General features: G+C 34.4%; 1 pseudogene; it reads left to right on the forward strand.

Annotated features, from left to right (window-relative positions):
- The first annotated feature begins 11,105 nt into the window (after positions 1-11,105).
- The window catches only part of LOC131042761 (delta-selinene-like synthase, chloroplastic), a 150,955-nt pseudogene continuing 146,354 nt past the window's right edge, over positions 11,106-15,706 (forward strand).

A 15,706-nucleotide genomic window follows, 5' to 3' on the forward strand; every position in this document is an offset into this window, starting at 1 on the left:
TTATGTCCATTTTCTAATGTCGGGTGAATCTTTCCAATAAGATCTAGTCCCCATTGAGAAAAGGGCCATGGAGATATGACAGGTTGAATTTCTTGTGCTAGTAGATGATTTAAATCTCCATGCACCTGACATTTGCAACACTTTTTAGAAAAGTCATGGACCTCTTTTTCCATAGTTGGCCAATAGTATCTAGCTCAGACCAACTTTTTAGCTAGGCTAAGACCATTGAAATGGCCCCCGTATATACCATCGTGAACTTCATGTAAAGTTGTTTGTGCTTCGTCAAAATCCAAACACCTAAGGAGGGTATGGTCAAAGGAACAACGATAAAGGGTAGCACTGATGATGACATATTTGGTAGCTTATCTTATAAATAATTGATGTTGGTTAGATGATAGGTTGAGTGGTATGGTTTGGGATTTTAGATAGTCATAAATGTCATGATACCATGGGGAATTAGAACAAATAAAGACACACACCAGATCCGATGAAGGAATCTCAAAAGATGGGGCCATCAATTACTCCACGAGGAATTCACATCTGTCCATATTCCAAGGTATATCTAACATAGAAGTTATAGTTTCCATAACATCTATTGATTTGTTCTGGAGATGAGGGACTTGATTAAACTAAATAACAATGAACTATGTCTTGAAAAATTCTACCATCTTCTTATAGGGAAGAAGTTTTTCATCTTTTGTTCCATAGTCATTATTTACTTGTAGAATAACCAACTGGAAATCCCCATATACTAGTAGATGTGTGATGTGCCACTGAATTTCTATTCGGAGCTCTGTGACCAAAGTCTCATACTCTACAATATTATTAGTGTATTCAAAAGTGATTCAACAAGATTTTAGAATAGCACCACCTTAAGGGGTCACAAATAAGATACCTGCCCTCGAGCCAAACCTAGTATGAGACACATCAAAATACAATTGCCATTCATTAGAAGAGGTGACATCAAATACTATTTCATCTGGAAAGTTAGTCAACATTGGATGATCATCTTGGATAGGTGCATCTATGATTTGATCAGCTATAATGTGTCCTTTTATTGATTTTCTTTTAGTATTTTCAATGTTAAACTTGCTCAGAATCATAACCCATTTGGCTTGTCAGCTTGTAAGAGCTGCTCTGCTAAGCAAATATTTCAGTGGATCAATCTTTTCTACTAGCAGTGTCTTATGATTTAACATGTAATGTCAGATCTTTTGAACTGCAAACACCACTACTAAGAATGCCTTCTCAATGGTAGAATAGTTTAATTCATAACCCACTAGTGTTTGACTAATATAATAAATAGCCTGCTCTTTGCCTTCTTCATCTTGTTGGGCCAAGAGAGCTCCTAGTGTTGTATCAGTTGCTGAGATGTATAAAATGAAAGGATTTCCTTCTATCAAAGGCATTAAAATAGGTGGTGACAAAAGATAATCTTTGAGAGATTGGAATGCTTGTTGACATTGGTCAGTCTATTTAAAGGTTGTCCCTTTGTATAGAAAATGTTGGAAGGGTTGACACTTGTTTGCCAATTGAGCTATAAATCACCGAATTGATTGTAGTTTTCCTTTAAGGCTCCTTAGTTGACGAAGATTAGTATGTGGAGGCATATCCATAATTGCTTTTACTTTTGTGGGATCCACTTCAATGCCTCTATGAGAAACAATATACCCTAGTAATTTATTGGTTGTTACCCCAAAGACACACTTCTTTGGGTTGACTCTAAGCTTGAATTTTTACATCTGGTCAAAGATGGGGCCTAGAATGGCCAGATGACTATCTCTTGTTATTGATTTGCATAAAAGATCATCAACATAATCTTCCATCAATGTATGCATAAAGTCATGAAAAATTGTTGTATGACTCTCTGATATGTGCTTGTGCATTTTTTAGGCCAAATGACATTACATTGAGCAGTAGGTTCCCCAAGAACATGTAAAAGTAGTTTTGTGTTGGTCTTCAATAGCAATTCGAATATGATTATATTCAGAGAAGCCATCCATTAATGACAAAATCTGATATCCAGTTGTCATGTCTACTATGATGTCAATATTTGGCAAAGGAAAGTCATCTTTAGGGCATGCTTTATTTAAATCCATAAAATTAGTGTAGATTCTTATGCCCCCAATTGCTTTATTGACGGGTACCAAATTTGAATCCATTCTACGTAGTCAATTGGTCTTATAAAGCCCTCAACGAACAATTTCTTAAGTTCTAATTTGACTAATAGGGCCACTTGTGGATGCATTTTCCTCAGTTTTTGTTTGAAGGGCTTTTCTCTTGGTTTCAGTGGCAGATGATCTGAAGGACTAGTTTTGGATCAAGGCCGGACATATCTATGTAAGACCATGCAAAATTAATCTTCTTCTCAAGAAAAAAGTTGACAAAGTCTATTCTTTCTTGTTTTGATAAGGAAGCAACAATATGAATGACCTTAGGGTTGTCAGGTGTACCCAAATTTATTTCTTCGGTCATTTCCACAAGTAGTGTTGATTTATCCTGACCTGACGGGGGTATGTTTGATCTTCCACCTTTTGGTGCCTTAGAGAGGTTTTTACCCATAGGTACATCCCTTTGTTAACTTTTTTTGTGGTCAGAGGGAACCTTGTGGTTTTCACTCGAAGACCTATTCTTTTGATTTTTTTTTTCACTTTTGCGATTGGAAGATAGAGTTGACTCCCCAAAATATGTTGTGGAATCTAAATCAATAACAAATCTGACCTTGTGATCACCTTGTGGTATCTCTTCTCTAAGTTCAAAAAATTATGCCATTTCCTCATCCTTCTCAAAGCAATCTAAGTTAGGTGGTCCTTGTTGGTCCCATTGAATAAGTTGTGGGTACACGAGGGGCATGTCATCATTGGTTTCAAGGAAAGGTGAGATAGTGATGACATAAATGCCATCAGTATCACTATTTGAACTTCTCATGTCAAATTTAGTGCTTGGATTCCAAAATGATTCTATCCAAGCTTTAGGACATGGTTTGATGGGAGAAGTAATTTCATGTTTGTCTTCCATAGGAAAATCGTCAGGGTCAATGAAGACATTATCTAGGGCATAGGAGTTGGAGGAATAAGAGTCCCACTCCCATTCATTAGAGTTAGTTTCAAGACAAGTGTCCTCAGGTGTCATTTCATCATCAGAATCACACTTTTTTTCACATGCAGTCACTTTAGTAGATGAGGTTCCCATTCACAATGGTACAAAACCTAAACCCAAAGTTTTATGTTGCATCTCGGGGATGATAGGCTTTATTCTTTCTTTTTTGTCAGGTCCCAAACCACTGCATCCATCATATCCCTTTTTCTGCATTATGATAAATCCTTTTCCATATTGCTCTACTGGCAATTTGATAAGGGGAGTATCTATTTTATCTACTTTATCTTTATAGAGCCATCTTGATACATCATCATCCAAAGTTTCTTTGTTCAGTTCACCCCACTTTGTAAATGTGGTGGGGGGTTGATATTAGATGATTGTCTTAGATTCCTTTTTCAACAAATGTGGCTTTCCATGTGATTTTGGTGACATAGGTATCTTTCCAATAAGAAATGTTTGGGACATTGAATACTCCACAACCTTGATCTTGTATTTTCATCTTACCCTTGACACATGTTCTAACAATGTATTGGGATCAACAAAATTAGGTGAGGATGCCTCTCTATTATTTATTAGCACTTGCTATTGTAGAGTATCCTTTAGGTCAGCACAAAATTGAAATGGATTAGGATCTCTAGGAATTGTTATCTTAGTTCCATTGTATGAATATTTTAGACATTGGTGATAGGTTGAAGGAACCGCTTTCATTGCATGAATCTATGGATGGCCTAGAATAATATTGTAAGGGAGGTATAGATCTAGCACTTTTAGAAAAGGGTTCTCTATTGTTGGACCTACTCTGATAGGCAAGACAATCACTCCTTTAGATGGGTGTTCAACATCATCATACGCTTTTATTGTTATCTTCCTTGAAGGATCTATGCCATTTTTAGAGTAACCAAGGCCAATTATGACTCTCATAGTGCATATATTTAGGCCTACTCCACCATCTATCAAAACTCATATGATTTTGCAATTATGGATGAACACTTTGAGATGGAGGGGATCGTTATGATGGGTTTTATCACAAGGTATATCTTTGTCCGAAAAAGCAACATGTTGGGAAGTAGCAAGGTGTCATATCCTAGCTTGAAATTGATCAACATCAATATCAGTAGGTATTGTTGACTCAGTTAGGGCTTTGTGTAGGACAACATGATGCATGGGAGACATTTTTAACAACTCTAAGGATCAAAATTTGTGAGGATTTTTTTCCCAAATGGTCAAGGAGATTGTACTGGCTTGTTGAGGTTGGTTTAGGAGGATTTGAAGGTACTCCTTTTAAAACTATTTTGGATCGACAAGTAGTCACTGCATATGAAGGATCTTGTTCTTTTATCCTTATGGTTGACACATACTCATCTAATGCACAAAAGAAATTAATAACATTATTATGACTCGCATTGGTATAATTCAAATTACCATTTTTAATCATATTCGAAGATGAGGCCTTTCCCTTTTCATGATCAAGTAAGGGGGTCTTAAAAATTGTATAATCAACATTAGAAGTTCTGACGGATGGATCTACCTCAATCACACCCTGATCAAGCAAATATTGGAGAAGGTGTTTTAGTTGAAAACATGACACAATTTTATGTCCCTTAGACTGATGATATTCACAATATGCATTATCATTCCACCAATTCGACTTTATTGGTGGTTCCTCTTTGATATTTGACAACTTGATAAAATTTTCTTGGATTAGTTGTTTCATTTCTGATTCAATATGCTCTCCCAATGGCATAAATTGATGGGAAGACCCATCTCTTGATATAAAAGGTCTATGTTGCTGACTTGTTGTCAACCTTGTTGTTGTTGATTATGTTGTTGATTTTTTGGTTGTTGAATAATTTTGCTAGTTTTGATTCTACATCCGTGGGATTTGTTGAGGGGCTAAAGCACTTAATTCTTTTATAACAAATTTGTAAATGTTTTTCAAATTCCAATTCAATGATCAAGGTATAATGTTGTTGTATTTCAATGTAAATGTTTATCACAATATAATTGTTCTGGTGATTAATTATATTCTGTGTATTGCAGGTTGAGATAGAGCATTAATAATTTTAATGTCTTCTTCATTTATCATTGATTGGTATATATATAAAAATAGGGACGATCAAGTGACACCTTGATTGGACATGTCTTTTAGACATTGCCGATCAAGATGCCACTTGATCAAGCCTTTTCATTTGCAATACGTAACCAATCTAATGCCGATATTAATCGTGTTAATGCATAACAATGAGGTCCGATAACTAATCAGTGGCATTAACAATGAAGCCTAATAACTAATCGATGGCATTAACAATTAAGCCTAATAACTAATCGGTGGCATTAACAATGAAGCCCAATAACAATCGGGATATCAAGGTTACTATTTATTGTTAGATTACAATGTTTATATACTAACATAGATCATGAAATACGATCCTAGCATGACCGTAAATTTAACATCATCTTGCATGATTATAATCGGTAAAATGGATAATGCACCATATATATAAGGAGAGAAATTATAATAGTAATATCAAATGATAGAACAAAAGGAATAATAAGTGAAGTCTATTATAGTCTATCGATGAGATAGATGATTGAATGAGAGACTTCATTTATCTCTCATTCAACCATTTATCTTACTGAAGCTATCATGTATCAACACTCCCTCTTAGCTCGGGAAGATGAATGTAAAACAACATATCTAGCATCACATTTCTCATGCTAATCAATATTCCTTATGTACTTTTATAATCTCACTCTCCAAAGAATCATATCACCTAAAACACGTGACATGAAGTATCACCTAAACACATGATACAATAAGTCATATCACCTAAGCACATGACATGAAGTATCACCTAAACACGTGATACAATAAGTTCACCACAAGATATCACCTAAGCACGTAATATCAGTATTGCAAAGCAAGCAATACTAAGGATAAATGCATGAGAATAATTAAATCCTCACTTTATCCAAATTGTGGTATGTGCACTGACATTTTCAAATGTCTTTACCACAATATAATCATGGCACATCCATGACATACGAGGAATCACACATGATATCTGGTTTGATCATTATAAGGTTGTCACCTTATAATATCTTCATACAAGTGTTCATTATCTGAGAGATCGTCACCTCTTAGAAATGTACACAGGGGGCGGAGCCCATAAAACTCATAGCATGACAAAGAAGTTTACACATTAAACATCTTATTAATATATATAAGTACATATTACAAAGCAAATTACCTTTCAATCATACCAAGACCTTTTCTAAAGTGCCCAACCTTCACTCTGGAAAGTGGTTTGGTAAGAATATCTGATGTCTGATCTCCTGTACAAATGTATTCCAACTGGATCACATTCCTGGCTACCATATCTCACACATAATGGTAAGGAATCTCAATATGCTTGGATCTGTCATGATACACCAGATTCACTAAAAGTTTTATGCAACTCTGGTTATCACAATGAATAACTATAGGTTTCATTGGTTCACTGAATAATCCCACAAGCAACTTCCTAAGCCATACTGCCTGTCGAGCAGCCATGGAAGCTGCAATGTATTCGACGTCAGTGGAACTCTGTGCTACTGATGACTGCTTTCTATTGATCCAGGATATCATGGCTGAACCTAAATTGAAACAATATCTTGAGGTTCTTTTCCTGTCAGTTACACTTCCAGCCCAATCTAAATCTGTGAATCCGTGTAAATTCAGATCAACTCTCTCATACTTGAGACCAAGCTTTAGAGTACCTTGTAGGTATCACATGATATGTTTTACTGCTACCAGGTGTATCTCCTTTGGATGACACATAAACTGACTCAAAGCATTAATTGCATAACAAATATCTGGTCTCATATTTACTAGATACATCAGGGACCCAATCATTTTCCTGTATAGAGTAGGATCTGTGGGTTGTGATTCTGCTGCTGCTTCCTTAAGTTTATGAAGGTTTGTTTCCATCGGAGAAGTCATAGGTCTACAGTTCAACATTCCAAATCTCTTCAAAATGTCCAAGGTATACTTACCCTCGTTTAGCATAATGCCATCAGAATTCTGCCATACTTCCAATCCTAGGAAGTAATGAAGGAGTCCCAAGTCCTTCATGTCAAATTCTTTAGCAAGGTCTTTCTTGCACTGATCTATGAGGTGATCTTCTCCTGTGATTATCAAATCATCAACATATAGAATCAATATCAACATATCACCTTTGTATTGCTTATAGTAGAGATTTGGATCTGCATCATTCTTTGAGAAGCCTAGCCCTATGAGATAAGTGTCAATTATTTCATACTAGACCCTGGGAGCCTATTTAAGCCCATAAAGAGCTTTCTTGAGTCTACACACATGAGATTCTGCATCATGAATCTCAAACCCTTCAGGTTGCTCTAGATATACTACTTCTACAATCTTTCCATTAAGGAATGTTGTCTTTACATCCATCTGATGTACTTTCTATCCCTTTGCTGATGCAATAGCTAAGATTGCTCTTACTGGGGTTTATCTAGCTATAGGTGCAAAGGTTTCTTCATAATCAATTCATTCCTTTTGTGAGAACCCTCTGGCTTGAAATCTGACCTTGTGTTTCTCAATGCTACCATTTGCAACATGTTTAATCTTGAAAAGCCATTTGGAGGAAACCACATATTTTCCAACTGGCCTAGGAACAATCTCCCAAACATCATTTTTCATAATGGACTGATATTCTTCAGACATGGCATTCTTCCATACTTGATGTTTAAGTGCATCTGATACATTGGTAGATTAAGCTTTTGAAAGGTCATTCATGAGGGCAACATAGTTGGTGAATTTATTAGGCCTTTTTCTTTCTTTGAAGGTTCGTGAAGGGGCAACATACTTCTAAGCTTCTTCTACAATTTTGGTGGCCCATAGTGGTCTTTTCTTGAGATTTTCTCTAGGTGGGTTTTGAATCTCACCTTGATTTTCCTCAAGATTATCCCTCTGAAGCTCAGGGGTAGGATCTTCATCTATGCTAGGGGCAGGAACATGGTCTTCAAGTTCCATGGAACTTTGGGCTCTTTTGAAGGATAAGTCTTCTTCAAAAATTAGATCCCTACTAAGTTCAATATGCCTTTGACCAGGTATATAGATTCTGTAAGCCTTGGAGGTTTCACTATACCCAACAAGTATTCCCCTTTTTCCAGAAGGCTCCAGTTTTAACCTTTTCTCTTTAGGTACATGAATATAAACATGGCACCCAAATATCCTAAGATGGCTGATATCTGGCTTTGTTTTAGTAAAAACTTCCTCAAGGGTTTTGTCTTCAATATGGGAGTGAGGACATCTATTTTGTATATACACGATCGTGCTGGTGGCTTCTGCCCAAAGAATGGTATTTAAGTTTTGATCAAGGAGCATAGCTTTGGCAGCTTCTACAATTGTCCTATTTTTCCTCTCAGCTATCCCATTTTGTTGAGGATTATAAGGTATAGTAAGCTCCCTCTTAATCCCAACATTTTTACAAAAATCCTTAAATAAATCTGAGGTGTATTCCCCCCCATTGTCAGTTCTTAAGGTTTTAACTTTATTTCCTAAGGAATTTTCTGTTAGTGATTTAAATTCTTTGAACCTATTAAGGATCTCTTCTGATTCCTTAATTTCAGAAATTAGATCCAAGTCTTTCTAGAGTAGTCATCCACAAATATTACATAATACAAAAATCCTCTTAAAGATGGTGCAGAGATAGGTCCACATACATCAGAGCAGACTAATTCTAAAACATTACTTGTTTTCCTAGTACTATTTTGAAAAGAACCCTTGGTATTTTTACCTAGGGAACATCCCTTGCATGCCCCTGAATGATACTTCTTTAACTTGGGTAAACCCGTGACAAGGTTTTCTATAGATGATAAAGCTCTAAAATTGAGGTGCCCTAGTCTTCTATGCCAAACTTCATTAGCATCTGCAACTTCATGGATTAGGGCTAGGTTGGGCTCTATGCACAACTCATACAAGTAGCCTTGTCTTTGACCAATGGTTTTGGCTTTCTTAATGGACAAATTCTTTGGCCAAGCCAACACTTTGTTGTCCATGAAGGTCACATTCTTTTTGTCAGGTTTGCTCTCAAGTTCTTTAGATTCAGCTTTTACAAATGATTCAACTTTATTCTCTCTTAGAATCATCTTAATTATGAACTTCCATGCTGAGAAATTGTCACCTCCTTTGAGCCTATCCTCAAATCTGATAGTGCTAGACATTTGGAGAAATGTGATGTTAGATATATTGTTGACTTGATTTTTTCACAAATTTGAAAGCCGCAGGTTCGATCTACCGATGCTCTGATTCCATGTAAATGTTTTGCAAATTCCAATTCAATGTTCAAGGTATAATGTTGTTGTATTTCAATGTAAATGTTTATCACAATATAATTGTTCAGGTGATTAATTAAATTTTGTGTATTGCAGGTGGAGATAGAGAATTAATAATTTCAATGTCTTCTACATTTATCATTGATCGGTATATATAAAAAAATAGGGACGATCAAGTGACACCTTGATTGGACATGTCTATTAGACATTGCTGATTAGGATGCCACTTGACCGTGCCTTTTCATTTGCAATATGTAACCAATCTAATGTCAATATTAGTCGGTGTTAATGCGTAACAATGAGGTCCGAGAACTAATCGGTGGCATTAACAATGAAGCCCGATAACTAATTGGTGGCATTAACAATGAAGCCGGATAACTAATTGGTGGCATTAACAATGAAGTTCGATAACAATCGGGATATCAAGGTTATTGTTTATTGTTAGATTGCACTATTTATATATTAACACAGATCATGAAATACAATCCTAGCATGATCGTAAATTTAACATCAGTTTGCATGATTATAATCGGTAAAACCGATAATGCACCATATATATAAGGAGAGCAATTATAATAGTAATATCAGATGATAGAACAAAAGGAATAATAAGTAAAGTCTATTATAGTCTATCGATGAGATAGATGATTGAATAAGAGACTTCATTTATCTCTCATTCAATCATTTAACTTACCGAAGCTATCATGTATCAACAAAATTTAGGTTGATTTTTGCTTATTGTCCTCATGTCGACTACACCATCATTAGTGACATTCTTGTTCTTGGACCAAAACTTATTCTTGTCACCTGAGTTGTTTGAATTATTGTTATATTTGTTGATCTTAATCACCTCTTTGGGAACGAGTGCATTCTCAATGTTCATTCCTTTTTTAATGAGCTTGTCAATAGAGCTTGGACATTTTAATTTTAGCTCATATGTCATTTCCAGTACTAGAGTTTGAATGAATGAGTTAACTTGTTGTTCTTCAAGTATAACAAGAGAACATCAATTGACCAAGCTCCACCATCTTTGTAAAAAGTACATCTAAGGATCGCCTGGTTTTTGCTTTGTATTACATAAATCTGACATTGTTATCTCATTGTCGATGTTAAACGTGAAATGACATAAATTTATCGACCGATTCATTCCATGATTTTATATTTCTTGGCAAATGCACATACAAATCCATAGCTTGTCCTATGAGACTGTGTGGGAAAAGACGCATCAAATACGTCTCATCATAATTCACTTCAATGCATATTATGTAAAAAGCTCGAATGTGATCTTTTGGATTGCCCTTTCCTTTGTATATCTCAAAATTTGGCGCCTCAAAGTATTTAGGAAAAGGAGGCATGTACAAACTTTTATCAAATGTGTTAGGACATAAGTCCTGCTATGTATATAATTTATTTGTACTTTTGGTTTGCAAGGCCTCAATTTGTTGTTGCATCCTCTCAATTTGTTCCAGGAATACATTAGATTGTGAAGGTTTTAGAGGCTCATCATTCATCCCTGGATGTCCTCTTTGTCAATATACAATACCTTCAAATGGTTGTTGATGTTTAGAGATCGATGACTTTGGCATCTGACATATATACATTTTGATATTGCTCTTGTTGTTGAGGCATTCCCATGTCTTGATATTGAGTATTTTGTTGTGCCAATTGAGATGGGTTTTCCATCTGCATTTGCGGTTGATATTGCGCTTTGGGTTGTTGAAATTGCATTTGTGGTTGATATTGCAGTTTGGGTTGTTGAAGTTGCATTTGCGGTTGATAATGCACATTTATCTGTTGTTGTTGTTATTGGGGCATATAATAGATTGTTTTCCCTTGTTGCACATATTGAGGCACATATTGTTGTTGGTATTGACATGGTTGATTTTGGATTGGGATTTGTTGATTTTGTGTCATTTACTGCTACCTTGATGTGAATCCGATTAATTTCAAAAAGCTTTGCGTATGTGCTTTAGGTTGTTTAACTTTTATATGTGGAATGGAATTTGCATTTACTTGTTGTGAAGTTTGTCCAAATGATTGTTGTTGTTTTTGCAAGTTTATATTTACTTGTAGTGGCGCAAAAGACACTATCGTTTGTTGTTGGGCATGATATTGTTGTTGTGCATTATGTGTTTGCAAATTTGATGGTGCCTATTGTTCACTTTTTAATTGTTGCACTACTTGTTGCAGTTATGCACCACTATTTTCTCTTTTTTTGCCATGATTGAAGGTCTCGTCGATAAACTTTGTGTCATTTGTGAATGTGTATTTGTCACATGTACCAAACTTAAGTGCACATAAGAACTTTGTTGTATCATTGGATTGGTTTGGACATCGGTGATATTTGACATTTTAGTCGTGAATTGTTCTTGCATTTGTGATTGTAATCCATTTTGAGCAACTTGTGATGTCTTTAGATAAGTTGCATTTGCCAATGTTTTCACCATCGTTATTTGATCTTACGGAAATGGTGTAGTGTTGTACAACATTATTAAAATAATACTATTCATAATACAAATAAAAAGAAAGATTAAAAGATTAAAAAGATAAACCAAATAAAAAAACAAACTTAAAAAGATAAACCAAAGATAAAAACAAAGTTGAAAAGAAAAATCAAAGAAAAAAACAAACTCCCAAGTGACATATAATAGTATTACTTCTGGCCAATGTATGGAAAAGACAAAAAGATGAATTTGAAAATTAAGTACTTAAAATATGAGAAAATGCATTAATGAAGTAAGTTGAATATTAGTTATATATGAACAAAAAACATTCCTTAATATTAAAAGCTACAACGTATTTGGGAGTTTAAGTGTTTAGGTTATTTAGACGAGATTTGGTATGGTAGACTTTTTAGGACGAGGAAATCACTCACCAACCAACCAGCATAAGAATGTTCTATTGCAATTCAAAGATTAGGACGAGGAATCTTAAAGAACACGTGAAATAGATTAGGTCACTCTTATTCTAATATTTTAAAAATGATTTTATAGTTTTCATCAAATAAGTATAGATAGTTTTCTAACATTAAAAATAGTAGTATTTTTAGATGTATATTTGAATTAATTTATTAATTAATGGTCTTTTAGAAATATCTTTATCTAATTGTTTTAAACTATCATTTAGTTAAAATCTAATAATTTGAACCAAACTTTTCTTAAACATTTAAAAAAAAAAATACGTTTAACCTAATATTCTTATAAATAGATGTTTGGTTGAACTGAAGGCATATTTCTCATGTTTCATAAGATTCAACAACCTCAAGTAGGAAGTCATCTTCTAGGTATCCACACACTCATTAATTGTTATTTATAGTCTATACAATTGATTACGTTACTTAATTTTAGAACAAAATAATTATTTTGGTAGAAGATTCTAGATCATTATAAGATTAATCGGTGATGATAATGATATACTGTTTGATTATTTATTTATAAAGATTTAAATTTTCAAGTTCTAATTTTGTAAATAATTCTTAGAATTTATAATTCAAGTCTATGTCTATTCATTATATTGTAATCTACTTATATGATAAAAATTGTTAATATAACTTCAAATTTATTATTATTCCATACAACTGCTGTACATAATAATCCCTATAAATAACTTTTACATTTTAAATACTCACATAATTTCCAAACTATTATATTTCAAAATTGAAACAACTAGATAAATCTTTACTTTTTATTAACATTTGTACTTTAAATTGTTAAATTATGGGGACAATTAGAAGCCACAAAGCAAGAGCTTCAACTAATTAAATAGCACATTTTTTGTGCTATGAATCTTGTTGTGCTATGATGTCTCGCACCCAATTTAGGTTTATCGTAATATTTTTTAATTTAAATTAAGTGGAAAATTTATGTTAATCTTTTATAAAGACTGTCAAAAACATCAAAATCAAAAGTAATTTAACATTTTTTGACATAATTATTACATAAATTAAATTGATTAAATTGTAGTATGAGAGAAAAGATAATAGTTGTAGGATAAAATCTTATATTCCAATTTTTTTGCAGTTAATTGGTTCCTTATATCTCTTTTGATTGGAGCTATGAACCATGGGGTCACAATAGGGGACCCCATCCTTGTGGTTACTTCTTTGACCTTGTTGAGGCATTAACACCTCCCTAATTTGTCTCATGCCGATCTCTTTAATTTTCCTTCATTTCTTAGGCGTCTCCGTATCACTTCGTTCCTCTCCTTATCTCTACATCCCTTATCACTCCATGTGGCACCCTTATCACTCTGCAACATCCTTCCTTGTTAACTTCATGCACATTTGTTGGGCAGGGGATCCAATAGATAGTGGGGGCTTTGAGCAAGCTCAAACTTAAGACCTCCCAAGTAGGAGGCATGCAACTTATCACAGTGTCACGAGGTCATCCAATTAACGAACACATTCTTATGTGAATAAACAAAATTCAATTTTATTATCATGATTAGTTAAAATTTAAACTGTTGCTTTAGATAAAGTTCATAAAAAAAAAATTCCAAAACCGAACATTATATATTTCAACTTTTGAAAAATAATGCCTATCAACGTAGATACGTACAATACAAAATAGTGAACTTTCTTCTCATTGATTCCACATGTAGTATTATATTAATAGCTTAAAGTTTCATTGTAAAATTATAGAATAAAGATTTTCTTTAGCCAATTATACAATTTGAGTATAATTGTTTAACGAATTATGGCTTTAGATTCTCAAGTGTCTTTGTTAATTATATATTGAATCTTATAGTTGGAGGTTGATCATTAATCAAAAGTACACCAGTACATAGTACTAAGTGTGCTCTCTTTTACTGTTGATGTCTAATAGATATATATCATGGCTAAAGTGCAAAATAATTCCTCATTTCAACATCATCCAACTTGGGAGTGGAAGATGACCACTCCTAGAAATGGAAACCTGTTGGCATGTTTGGCATAACTGATACGGATGGAGAATGATCACTGAACCGGTACAAGGCTATTTGAGATGACATTGTGATGAAGAGATTGAGATTTCATGATGGATGACTCTGATTAGTTATTTGTGTTGTCATTGCTGGAAACTAATGTTTACTTATGTTTTACTATGTCATCTAAATCTTTTGGTCTACCAGAGAGAGCTTACCGGTAAAGAATCAAGAAACTGGGTTTTAGGACCTTAATCGGTAAATGAGGAAATATTTTGATTGTATCTGGCGATTGGTGTTGATTGAGGCTTTATGGTTTTGAATGTGAGTTCCTATCATTGTAACATGTATATGACTAGAACCGCATCTTGTTGTGACAACCAGAAGTTATGTTTATAATTTCTGTTGAGTTTTTGCCAGGGTTTAAGAAGGGTTTAAGGACCGGTAAAAAATTCTCTTGATTGGTAATGATTTTTGGTTTGGCGGCGATCTATGTCAAGTTCACATGTTGATGATAATTCGGCACAAACCGCGTGAAATGTTTGATAGATGTTTTGGCGCATTTGGAGAGTGAATTTCTTAGGATTGTGGAAAGTGCTTAGCAGAATGAGCTAAGGGTTTGACTTTGTACCAGATCGACTTGCTGTGATGAATTTGGATCATTCAACGTCTGATATTGATTTTTAATTGATTGTAATGATCCATATGATGATCTGTAATGAGTTGTAAATATATGTGATGATCTATGTAGTAAGTCTTAGGGTTTTGATGCCAACCTAGTTGTAAAGGTTATTTATGTCGCTAAGGTTGATGTTTTGAAGTGCTGATGATTTTGAGAAGTGTGTGAAGCCAAACCAGGGTGTGAGAGATCTACAAGAGTGATGCAGACTTAGAACTTAATTGGATTTGATCAAGAAAGAAGTTGAGAGCTATACATAGATCATTAATTGTTATTCTTTAACAATTACAACAGCTAAAATCCCTTAATCGGGTAGGTCCTAATAGGCCTCACATTGTAAAATCCCCTAATAGGGTTACTCAATATATGAGTTATGAATCCTCTTGCGAGGTTGATCCTAACAGATCAAAGCTCCTAACAGGGTTGAGGTAAATCCCTTAACTGTGTGACTCCTAACAGGGTCTGCTCCTAACAGGGCATCATTGTAAGCTTCTAATCAGGCTTAGCTCCTAACAGGGCGCATTCCAAAAGAGTGCAAAATATTTGTGGGTACCAATTCCCACCGTGGTTTTTCCCTATTTGGATTTCCACGTGAAAATCATGGTGTTCACATTGTGAATGTTTTTGATGTGATGTTATGCTTTACTTTCAGTTTATATATGGTTAATGAGCACATAGTGTGCAACATTG

This window comes from Cryptomeria japonica, chromosome 10 (assembly GCF_030272615.1).
Source record: "Cryptomeria japonica chromosome 10, Sugi_1.0, whole genome shotgun sequence".
Classification (NCBI taxonomy): Eukaryota; Viridiplantae; Streptophyta; class Pinopsida; order Cupressales; family Cupressaceae; genus Cryptomeria; species Cryptomeria japonica.